General features: G+C 49.4%; 1 protein-coding gene across 3 annotated transcripts in view; it reads right to left on the minus strand.

Annotated features, from left to right (window-relative positions):
* The window catches only part of LOC126531852 (uncharacterized), a 58,991-nt gene extending 49,306 nt beyond the window's left edge, over nt 1-9,685 (minus strand). For all 3 annotated transcript variants that reach the window (XM_050179591.3, XM_055071566.2, XM_055071565.2), the window contains exon 1: nt 9,469-9,685. The gene's annotated coding sequence lies outside the window, so the exon portion shown is untranslated. The remainder of the gene's footprint in view (nt 1-9,468) is intronic.
* Nucleotides 9,686-10,207: the final 522 nt, after the last annotated feature.

The following is a 10,207-nucleotide window of genomic DNA, read 5'->3' on the forward strand; positions in this document are numbered from 1 at the left end:
GCGCTTTTTCGGAGCGCCGTCGCCAGCCGCTGCCGGTAATGACACAGCCGAGCAAAGGTTCAAGCCCTTTCTCGTAAGTGAAGGGAAGGCGCGGTGTTGGCGATGTTTTTACAAATCACTCACGAGAGCACAGTAATCGCGGCGCATTCGGGCGCACACAGCGCGCTGTAACGTTGTATTTTTAAACTTCGCGGCTTTTCGTTTTTCCCGAGTAAAAGCGGCCACGCTAAGTCTATCTCGGTGCAAGTACCTGGGTTGGGCAATATTTGTGAAGCTGCACAACTTTCTCATTGACGCCTGAACGTTTATTTCAAGCTATATGTTAAATTTAATTAATATATATCCGCTAATTACTCAAAGAAAGACGAGAAAGAAATGGTACTACAAGTTTAAATAAACGCTAAGAACATCCACCTGATTTCTGTTCTGCAGAACGCACAGCTTTTTTCAAAATCGTCGTCCGAATTACCTGGGACACCATATATATATATATATATATATATATATATAGCGTGTGTATGTGTGTGTGTGTGTGGCCCTAAGGTGATTACGCATTAAAAAGAAAGATATGGTTGATCGCTCTTTCATAGGAATCGGCAGAACACGAAAGTGAATCTTGTCTTCACAGAAGCTGTTGCACTTTTGCATGGCGCGCGGCGTCCTGCTGCCGAGTCACTTCGGCGGAGAATCTCGGTGCGGCTCCGTAGTGTCTTGCGCAGCGAGTTGAGTTGGGACGCGCTCAGCTTCAGGAACGCGAGCGGCAAGGTTCCCAGCGGGCGCCGCGAACGTGCGAAGGCGTTGTCCTTCACGCTGGCGTCTCTCTCGCGAGACGAAATCGAGATTCGCCCGCCGACGTCCTGGCCTTTCTGCGCCGCTTAGCGCAGTTTGTAAGTTGATGCCATTTCAAGCGAAGAAGTAGATGGCGTGCAGGCACAGGTGATGCGTGCTGAAGCCGTAGGATATAATCACCGTCAAAAACAGAAAAAGGAGAAAAACAAGAGAGCTCGCCATGCAATATGCTAGGTAAACATGCAGGGTGGCAGTAGAAAGGGAAGATTCAAAACCAGTTAAATAGATAACAAATAGGGGTGTACGCGGTGGCAGAAATGCACCTCAGAGACTCGGAAGAGCCGCCAGTGATTGAGAACTATGTTTGAGAAGGGTGCAACATAACTAAATCGGAAAGAAAGGGACGGGTAGTCGGAATGGTCATCCATCAGGGAGCCAAATGGAAAAACGTAAATTCAAAATGTGAACAGCATCTTTGGTTATCACGCACAATGAGTGGAAAGGAAACTTGGCTGGGCGTAAGGTATTTGTGGACCGCAAATAATTGCACAGAGAACAATCAAAAGTTAGTGGAATGCCTAAGTGCTGATATTAAGGGTTTAGGTTATTATGCGGAAATGACCCTATTAGATGACATAAATGCCCACATACAGGATCTAGATGGCTATACCGACAACGGGAAGTCAACGCTAGATCTTTGTGGGCACCATATCCTCGTTATCGTGAATACAGGGCCTGAATGTGATGGGCAGACCACACAGGAAGTGGGAAACCAGTAATCGACCATTGATCAATGTACGATAACAGAAGTAATTTATGACAATTTCAGAGAAATGGTCATTGACGAGGAAGTGTGTAGCAACATATCGAGTGACCATAGACGCGTTTTGAAAATGGGATATGTTGTTGGGACAGTGAGAAAAGAACAAAAAATGACCCGTCCAAATTTGAACACTGAACAAATGACCAATATAGCCACAAGGGTCGAGGAGGAACTTGGGAAATGGCCAAGAGGGGGAATATATAGCGAGCTTCTAGGAGTAATTACGACAGAAATACGGAAGGAGAAGCAACATGCTGGTTGGAAAGGAAAAAAGTCGGAAAGCTGGTGTAACAGGGAGATGCGAGAAGCGATCGCCGAACGATAAAAACCATCGCGAGAGCACAGGAAGGCAAAAGAAAAATGCAGTTGGCGCAGGACGAAGTAGCCAGAAAATGCGAAATAGACCGGAAGAAAAAAATCTATGGTTAAAATACTGGTTCTAGCAAAAAGACAAAAGTGAACGTTGCTTGTCAGAAATACAGTAGAAAAAAAGAAGGCCGCACGTGCAATATTTTGGAACCACACAAACTTATCAGGCAGGAAGTCTGGGACAGTGCAACAACATATGCAAAACGAAGATGTAAACAAACTGAAAGGGGACGCGGCATTTAATTACATCCGAAAAATGACAGCCAAATCCTTCCAAGGCATTGACGAGGTTGTATATGAAGGAAAAAAGAGCACGAAAGAGGACCAGATCGAAAAGGAGCTGGTGCTGACAAATTTCAACTGGAAGAAAGCCGAAGAGAAAATTGTTAAGCACACAGCCACCGGGCTAGACGAGGGTCCCGTTAAGCTGATTAAGGAACTAGATCTAGAAAGTAAGGAAGCTCTGTTGAAAGCAGTAGAAGTTGAAAATATAGATGAATTCTAGACAGTTGGCGAAAAAGTAGAGTAAATTTAATTTATACAGGTAAGGGGGGGCAATTCACCCGTATGGACCGTTGACCATTACGTCGGTAATATACATGTTAGCAATGCAGGCAATCAAATTAAAGCTGCAAGCCTGGGTAGATAATAATGGCACTTTGGGTGAACTTCAGAATGGCTTCAGAATAGGCAGGCGTTTGGATGATAACTTATTTGTCCTTACTCAGTGTATTGAAATATCCAGAGTACAAAGGAGACAGTTATATGTAATGTTGGATCTCGAGGACAATGCGAATTGCTGTCCCCCAGATATTGGACCTTGCCGTGGAGTGTGGGGGTGGGCCGAGGTTGAGGAGGACTTTGAGATGAAAACTGGAGGTTTATTTACATTATTTACAGTAAAGATACAAAGAAATTAACAGTGATAAAGTCATTGCTGGCCGGCAGCAACTCGGACGCTGCGGCCCGTGGTAAGAAGCCCGAAAGAAATGAAAGAAGGAATGCCTCCTTGCTGCTCCCGGTCTCTGGCTTTTAACCCCTTCGGTGTCTCGAGGTCACGTCCTGTTCGGCCAATCGTCGAGCCCGCTCAGGTGTCGTCATTTTCGGCGAATGGTAGGCGCCCGTGCGAGTGTATTTCACATTCGGCTCAGAGGGTCCCTCCATGGGCTTCACTTGTCCGAGGGATTACTTGTCTAAGGTATTGCCTTCCTGGTCTGCAACTGCCGTCACAAAGCCGGATGGGGGGGGGGGGGTTGCACCTAGGGCTTCACCGTGCATTATAGCCGTCGTTGCCTCGCGGCTTGCAAGCGCCGTCACAATAGGCGGCTGGGGGTTCCGAGGGCTTCACGGTACAGTCGTCGTTTCCTCCGGGTTTCCGAGCGCTCAGCGGGGGGAGGCGGTTTTTGCTCGAGCGACCTTTCAGAGCCGCAAACCATCTTTGCTCGGGACCTAGGTTACCTGGAACCGTGCCAGGCTCCCGTTTCATTTTCAGGAAGAGTCAAGCAGTGGGACAATAGCTCCACATGCGGCGCACGAGGTGGGGGACGCCCACTTGTCTGGGCGTGCGGCGCCTCGGGAACGTGGTAGATGTGCTTCTACGCTTCTTAATTAGGTGTGACGGCGATTCGAAGTGGTCCGGTAAACTCGAAGGCGGCTCAGGAATAGGTCCCGTATCTAACAGTAGCATTTTTAGACATTACAGGAGCGAGTGACAACGTAGACCGCAACATTCTATAGGATATTCTGGAAGGGAAAGGAATAGGCGACGATTGTCTGCAGCTTTTGAGAGAGATTTACCTAGCAAATACCATTTGCGTTGGATGGGAAGGGTTGCTTCAAAGGAAGAGGTCCTGACACCAACCGATATGGTTTAAGATATATTTACGTTTTGGCTCCCCCACTTGAGAGAGAGAGAGAGAAACAACTTTATTGAGCCGAGCTCGACATCTTCTTAGACGCCGTTGATGGAAGTGGTTCCCTCTTCACGGGACCCATATGCCTACCTAGCCGCCTGGCCCCTGGAGATCAGGGGGTGTATTCTGTAAGAGTCCACCTAGTGGACTGTCCATTTCAACCGCCGCTGATTGGCTGGGGCCACTCGTCTCCTCCTCGCTTGCACATCTACATCCAATCAGCAAAGGCCGAAATGGACAGTCCACTAGGTGGACTCTTACAGAATAGCCCTCCAGGACGAGCTGGTCTTCCAGGGTGGTGCTGGTTAGCAAGGTCTCCCATCGCTCGGTAAGGGTGGATGAGGGATGGGGTAGGGTAGCGGGGCAGTTAAGAGGTGGGGGGATTGCCTTGATGAAATCGCATACTCCAATGACGTGTTGGAGCGTGCCTAAGTGAGTTTTGCAGAAGTTACAATCCTCCTCGTACTTTTCCGGGTACATCTTGTTTTGAAGGTAAGGGTGCGGGAAGGATCCTGCCTGTATTTGCCTGTAGATCGCTTGCTGTTCTCTGCTAAGCAATTTGTGAGGATCGGGGTAACGGCGCCTCTCCGTCTTATAATGGTTCGTAATGTCTCTGTAACTAATTATGGACTGTGGCTCACCTTCCTCAACCCGGTGTTCCATCTCTCGGGCGAACTGGTGGGCAAGTTCGTTGCCCTCCAGCCCAGAGTGAGCCGGTGTCCATATTAACCCAACTTTCAGGTACGTCGCGTTTACCTTAAAGAATATCTAGTGCCGCAAGAGACACCCACCCCTTTCTGTAGTTGTTATACGCCTTTTGCGAGCCGGTGACAATTCTTCCCACCTTGGGCTGCGCGAGTGCTAGCACTATCACGGCCTCTTCTGCCACCTCCGGAAAAGACGTCTTGATGGAGGCGCAGGTTACGGGCACATCCCGCGTCGTAACTGCCAGCGTTGCTTTCGATGAAAACTTGGGTAACGAAGCGTCTGTGAAGAGAGTGACCCCCTCTTCCTCTTCTACTATTTGACCCAAAGTCTCCGTCAAGGCCGCTATACGAGCCGCTCTGCGGCCGTCGTTACGACCCGACCTCATGTCTGGCAGTGGCAGTGGCTTACTGTGGATTTTATGCGCCCACAACCTGGGTAACGGCCCCGTTTCCTTCCGCTCTGCCTCTTGCTAGCCCAACTTAGCAAGAACGCGACGTCCCGCCGACGTCTGACTGAGTCGAACTCTGATTAGACAGATTAGCTTCTATTAACTCTTCGACGACGTTGTGCTTGGCCATGCCGAGTAGCTTGTCGGTCGAAGAATGCTTCGGAATGCCCAGCGCCATCTTGGTTACCTTTTGTATAATGACGTTCAACTGGTCCCTGTCTTTCTTCAGTAACTTGAGGTACGGCGCCACGTAAACGATGCGCGACGTCAAGAAGGCCTGGACGAGCGTCAGTACATCGTCCTCCTTCAATCCCCTTTGTCTGTTTGTGACTCTTCTGATCATGTTCGAAATTTGTTCCGTTGAAACTGTGATTTTGTCGATCGACGCCCCCGCCTTGCCATTGTTCTGGAAGATGACACCCAGGATACGTGCTTGCGTGGTTGGTGATATGGTCGTCCCGTCGATGGTGATGCGTACGTTCTCTTGGCCTCCTTTCTTTCTTCTTGGCTTGATGACGAGTAACTCTGACTTCTGTGGCGAGCAACTGAGGCCGCACGATTTAGCGAACTCGCGCACGGCCTTTGCCACTCTCTGAAGGGTCTCCTCCATCCAACTCTCCGACCCTGCCCTCGACGTCCACACAGTGATATCGTCTGCATAGAGAACGTGATCTATGCCCTCTATGTCTTGAAGCAAAGTCGGGAGATGGAGGAGTGCCAGGTTGAAGAGAAGCGGCGAAAGAACCGATCCTTGCGGGGTGCCTCTGTCTCCCAGGGCTATCGGTTTCGACTTCTCCTCTCCAATTTTGATCCTTGCCGTTCTATTGCTTAAGAAATCCTGCACATATTTGAATGTTCGCTTTCCGCATCCCGTTTGGTGCAGGTTACGGAGAATACTTTCGTGTGTGGCGTTATCGAAGTCCCCCTTGAGATCTAGCGAGCGCCAGGATAGCTCTTGGCGTAGGGGTCTTCGCTTGCTTGATAACCAGCTCGTGTATTTGCACCAAGACGTCTTGCGTGCTCAGGTGCCTCCGGATTCCGCACATGGTCGGTGGCATCTGATCAGTGACGTCCAAATGTCTCTGTAGTCTCTTGAACACCTTCCCTACACACGACGTGAGGGAGATGGGGCGTAGATTGTCGACGTGGGGTGGTTTCCCCGGCTTGAGAATGAAATGCACCTCCACTTCTTTCCATTATTTTGGTAACGAACCCTTCTCCGAGGACGCGTTGACGAGGTTTAGCAGTTCAGCTCGGCTTTTGTCGCGCATATTTTTAGCATCTTGTATGTAACGCCGTCGATTCCCGGTGCGCTGCCTTGATTACTTTCATCGATGGCCGCAACCAGCTCCAGTTCGGTGAAGGCTTCGTCCATCTCGACGTTGCTATCGCCTTCATACTCGTGAGTCGGGTTACCGCTCTTCTCGGTCTTGAGGTATTTACTTGTAAGTTCACGAATGAGCTTCTCCCCGTCCTCGTCGTAACTGTTGATCGTTCTTGTGAGGTCTCGAGCGCATGCGCTCTTGCTTTTTAACGGATCTATGAGGTGCCGCAACAGCTTGCAAGTCTTCTTCGTAGACAGTGTGCCTTGCAGGTCCTCACACATCTTCATCCAGTTCTCCCTGCATAGTTCCGCATTCTCGTGTCACTTGCTTGTTGAGCGCGTGTATACGTCTGCGAAGCTTCTTGTTGAGCCTTGTTTTATTAGAATGTGACGATATCTGCACAGCGGTCGATTTAGGCACCTCTGGCCTCCGTGAAGGACTTGCGTTCAGCACGAGAGCAGGGGAAAGTAAACATGCCCGCAATAGAGATTAGTAAGAGGCGATGGGAAGATTGGTGGAAGTAGGGAAATGACAAATAACGGAGAAGTACCAAAACAAAGCTCCAAATATGGGTTCAGGGAGTTTGGTGATGGGAATGCTTCGTGGGGTTTCTTTTCTTTAACATAGATAGGACATTATGCAATAGAATAAAGACTGGGGAGCCCGCAACACATCCGGGGGTACTGCGAAAGCACTAAAGGGAACACAGTGTGGGACTACATTGGGAAACTATTATGATTCATTTTTGTTTCTTAATATAGTTTCCCAAGGTACCCTATGTAGTCTCCCAATGTTGTCTGTTTAGCACTTTCGCAGTAGCCCTCGGAAATGTTACGGGCTCCCCAATTTTTGTTCGCAACACGCAATGTAGACAAGCTACCGCGCGCGTCCTTTTATACACAAGTGGCGAACCCTCTCCGTGACGTTACGCACCGCTAGGCGCGCCGCGCGAACTACGCGTGGCTTCGTCTCCCTGTGCAGTGTCCTCTTCGGGATTCCCTGGGTTCGAATCCACCTAGGGGCAAAGGCGTCCGAATATATATATTTCCAGTTTCCGACGTTATTTGCCATATATATATATATATATATATATATATATATATATATATATATATATATATATATATATGGCAAATAACGTTGGAAACTAACATACTTTGGATTCAGATTGTTTTTTTGTTTGCTGCACAAGGAAATAAATTGCACATGTACGAATAAACTTCTAACGTTTCCGCCGTGACAAGGCTTTCGCCCGAGTAAAGCGCCAACCAAGCCGTGCTTCTGACGAAGGCCGTGCCTTGGCCGGAACGTTAGTAACGGAGCTTTGTCGTACGTGTGCCATTTATTTCATTCTGTTAAATATATCGACGTACTGATGTCAGCATGTCGATCACTCCTGTGGATACCAGCCTGTCTGCACAATGGCCCCTGAATATGCATGTTTAATCATCGCAGTGACAAGACATTGCTAAGAACGCTAACCAGATTTAGATCACGTACCAGAATATTCAAAGGGACAGCGTAGTCCTTTTTATTTTTACAGCGAAAGCTGTATACAGCTCTACCTCCACCAGTATGGGTCTGTCGTGTCTGACGACGAAACTCGGGAGGCGCGCGCCGCTGGGTTCCTTGCGGCGCCAGCAGACGGCGCTCGCCTCCGCGCATCCGCGGCAGCCCTTCGGGGGAAGAGAAAAAAAAACTCAGTGCCCTTCCACTCTATGAAGAAGGATGACCAGCGTAGCTGTGTATGTGGGCCCCTTAATGGCGAACTGCACTTTCGCCGTGGGTTGGCCGGACATTGCCCTATCTCCGGGATCGGCCCGCGTATGGCTAGTTTTTTGCTTACCACAATGACGCGACAATTTCGTTGGACGGTAGAGGTATACAGATTCGCTGTGAAAAAGAACCAGAAAGCTCGCCTGCGCGCATAGTTTGCCCCAAGCGTTTGCTGGTAAAGAATACGGTTGGATATGTTGCAGTTGCCTGGAAGCGGCAACTGTAGCATACGAAGTGACGTAACTAGACCTCCGGGTGTAAAACAAGAAACCGCCTAGCAACTTATTTCTGCTGCGACAGCACTATGAGAAGACCACGTACAGTGAAGACTCCTGAAGAGCAGCGTGCATACGAGGCGCGGCGAAAGTGTTGAATAAGTGCTTTTCTCCATTACTCTTCTCTCTGGTCCACTCATTGTATGTGCACCAAGTAGTGGCAAAAGCGATGTCGAGGGCCGTTGAAACGTCTTAGGCCAATAATTAGGTAAAGTGCATGTGAATGTCACCATGTGAATAATTTCAAGCTACTTCGCAATTAGTAAGCGTTCTAGTTTTCGTTTACTGCTTAGCTGTTCAAGCACCTTCGCAACATGGATTGGAGGCAAATGTATTTTTATACTTATGCTTGATCCTAATGGTTGTGTGGTTGATCTCTTTGGACAGGACCATTGTGAACTGGGGGGAGGAACTTGCCAATCAGTGGCTCCGCTGAAATTACTGGAACGCTCGCCTTTCTGTGTGAATCTAGCGTATGTTCTTCGCGAATCGTAATAGCCGACATGGAGAGAAGAAGGAAGCAAGGCACACAGTCGCAGCTCTGATACTTCGCAGACGCCTCGATGTCTCGCGTTCACGTCAGCAACAATGACGTCGGAAGTGCAAACGGTATACTGCAAAGGGAGGAAGGGAGCAAGCAGAAAAGCGCATGAAGTTGGATGATTCGGTTTCCATCGTGACAGCGATTTTCGCTTCGGCGCATTATTTGACCGAATTTGGTTTTTTGTGCCTTCCACTGCTCAGAGCGCTTTCCCCGCGCCAGGGTACTTCGCTGGCGGAAGCCCTGTGGCCCAGATGTGCGGGCGTCTGGCGAAACAAGGGCGTTCACTAGCGAAAAGAAATATTCATAGAAATGAGAAATAAGCAGTCAAGCCAAGTAAATGCAGAAGCGACGCGGGTAGACAGCCACCACGACGGAGACACAAAGAGCCCCATCGCTGGCAATGCCAAAGCCAGAATTGACCGCCGGCAACAATATCAGCCGCGAAAGTTTAAACCTGCCACGAATTTGGTGAGTGCACGCCGTCGGGCTGACGCTTACCCCGTTTCCTCTCGTCTGCCGTTTGGCCTCTTTTGCTTTGTTCCGCGGCCGTGGTGAAGTTCTGGTTGTGTTCGTTATGCGCTCCCCGAGCAGCTGCTGTGCGCTGAGGAAGCCGAAGGAGCCTCTCCGCTTAACTTTCGCGCATATTTACGAGTGTAGTCGGCTTCGCCAAGCATTCGAGCGCAGGCGCCCGTTTATTATTGCAGGGTGCGTTGCCGCTGGCGCCGTTCCTTGCGTGCATGGCTGCTGCATCAGTGGCGCCGCATCGTGGCGGCTCCGGTCGTGTCATTGTTTTCGCGTCACTACGGCGCGCGCCGTGCGAGACTTTAAGGGACAGCTGGGAAGATGGGCGTGCAAGTCAAGATCTCGCTTCCACTCGCCGTGGCGACGCTTGCCTTCGAAAAAAAAAAAAGGAGGATGGGGGGAATCTCAGAAATGTGCATCCGGGTATTGCAGTGAGGATCTTTGAGACGACGAGCGCAGAGAACACAAACAAGATGCCACAGGGTCACTGCTGGCATGTATCAAGGTATAAATAAGATAAAGTGGAACGCTTTGAACATCTCTATATGTTTTGTTGCGTCATATGTGGATAGAATTGTTCTATATCGTTTACATTGTGAACCACTGTTTGGCTTTCCTATTATACGCAGCGTCTCCGGACGTCATTTTGCCATTCGCACAATATTTCACAAGGAATGCTTAAAGCCACGTTTTCTTTCGCTTCTAGCCGGCTTGT

This window comes from Dermacentor andersoni, chromosome 5 (assembly GCF_023375885.2).
Source record: "Dermacentor andersoni chromosome 5, qqDerAnde1_hic_scaffold, whole genome shotgun sequence".
Classification (NCBI taxonomy): Eukaryota; Metazoa; Arthropoda; class Arachnida; order Ixodida; family Ixodidae; genus Dermacentor; species Dermacentor andersoni.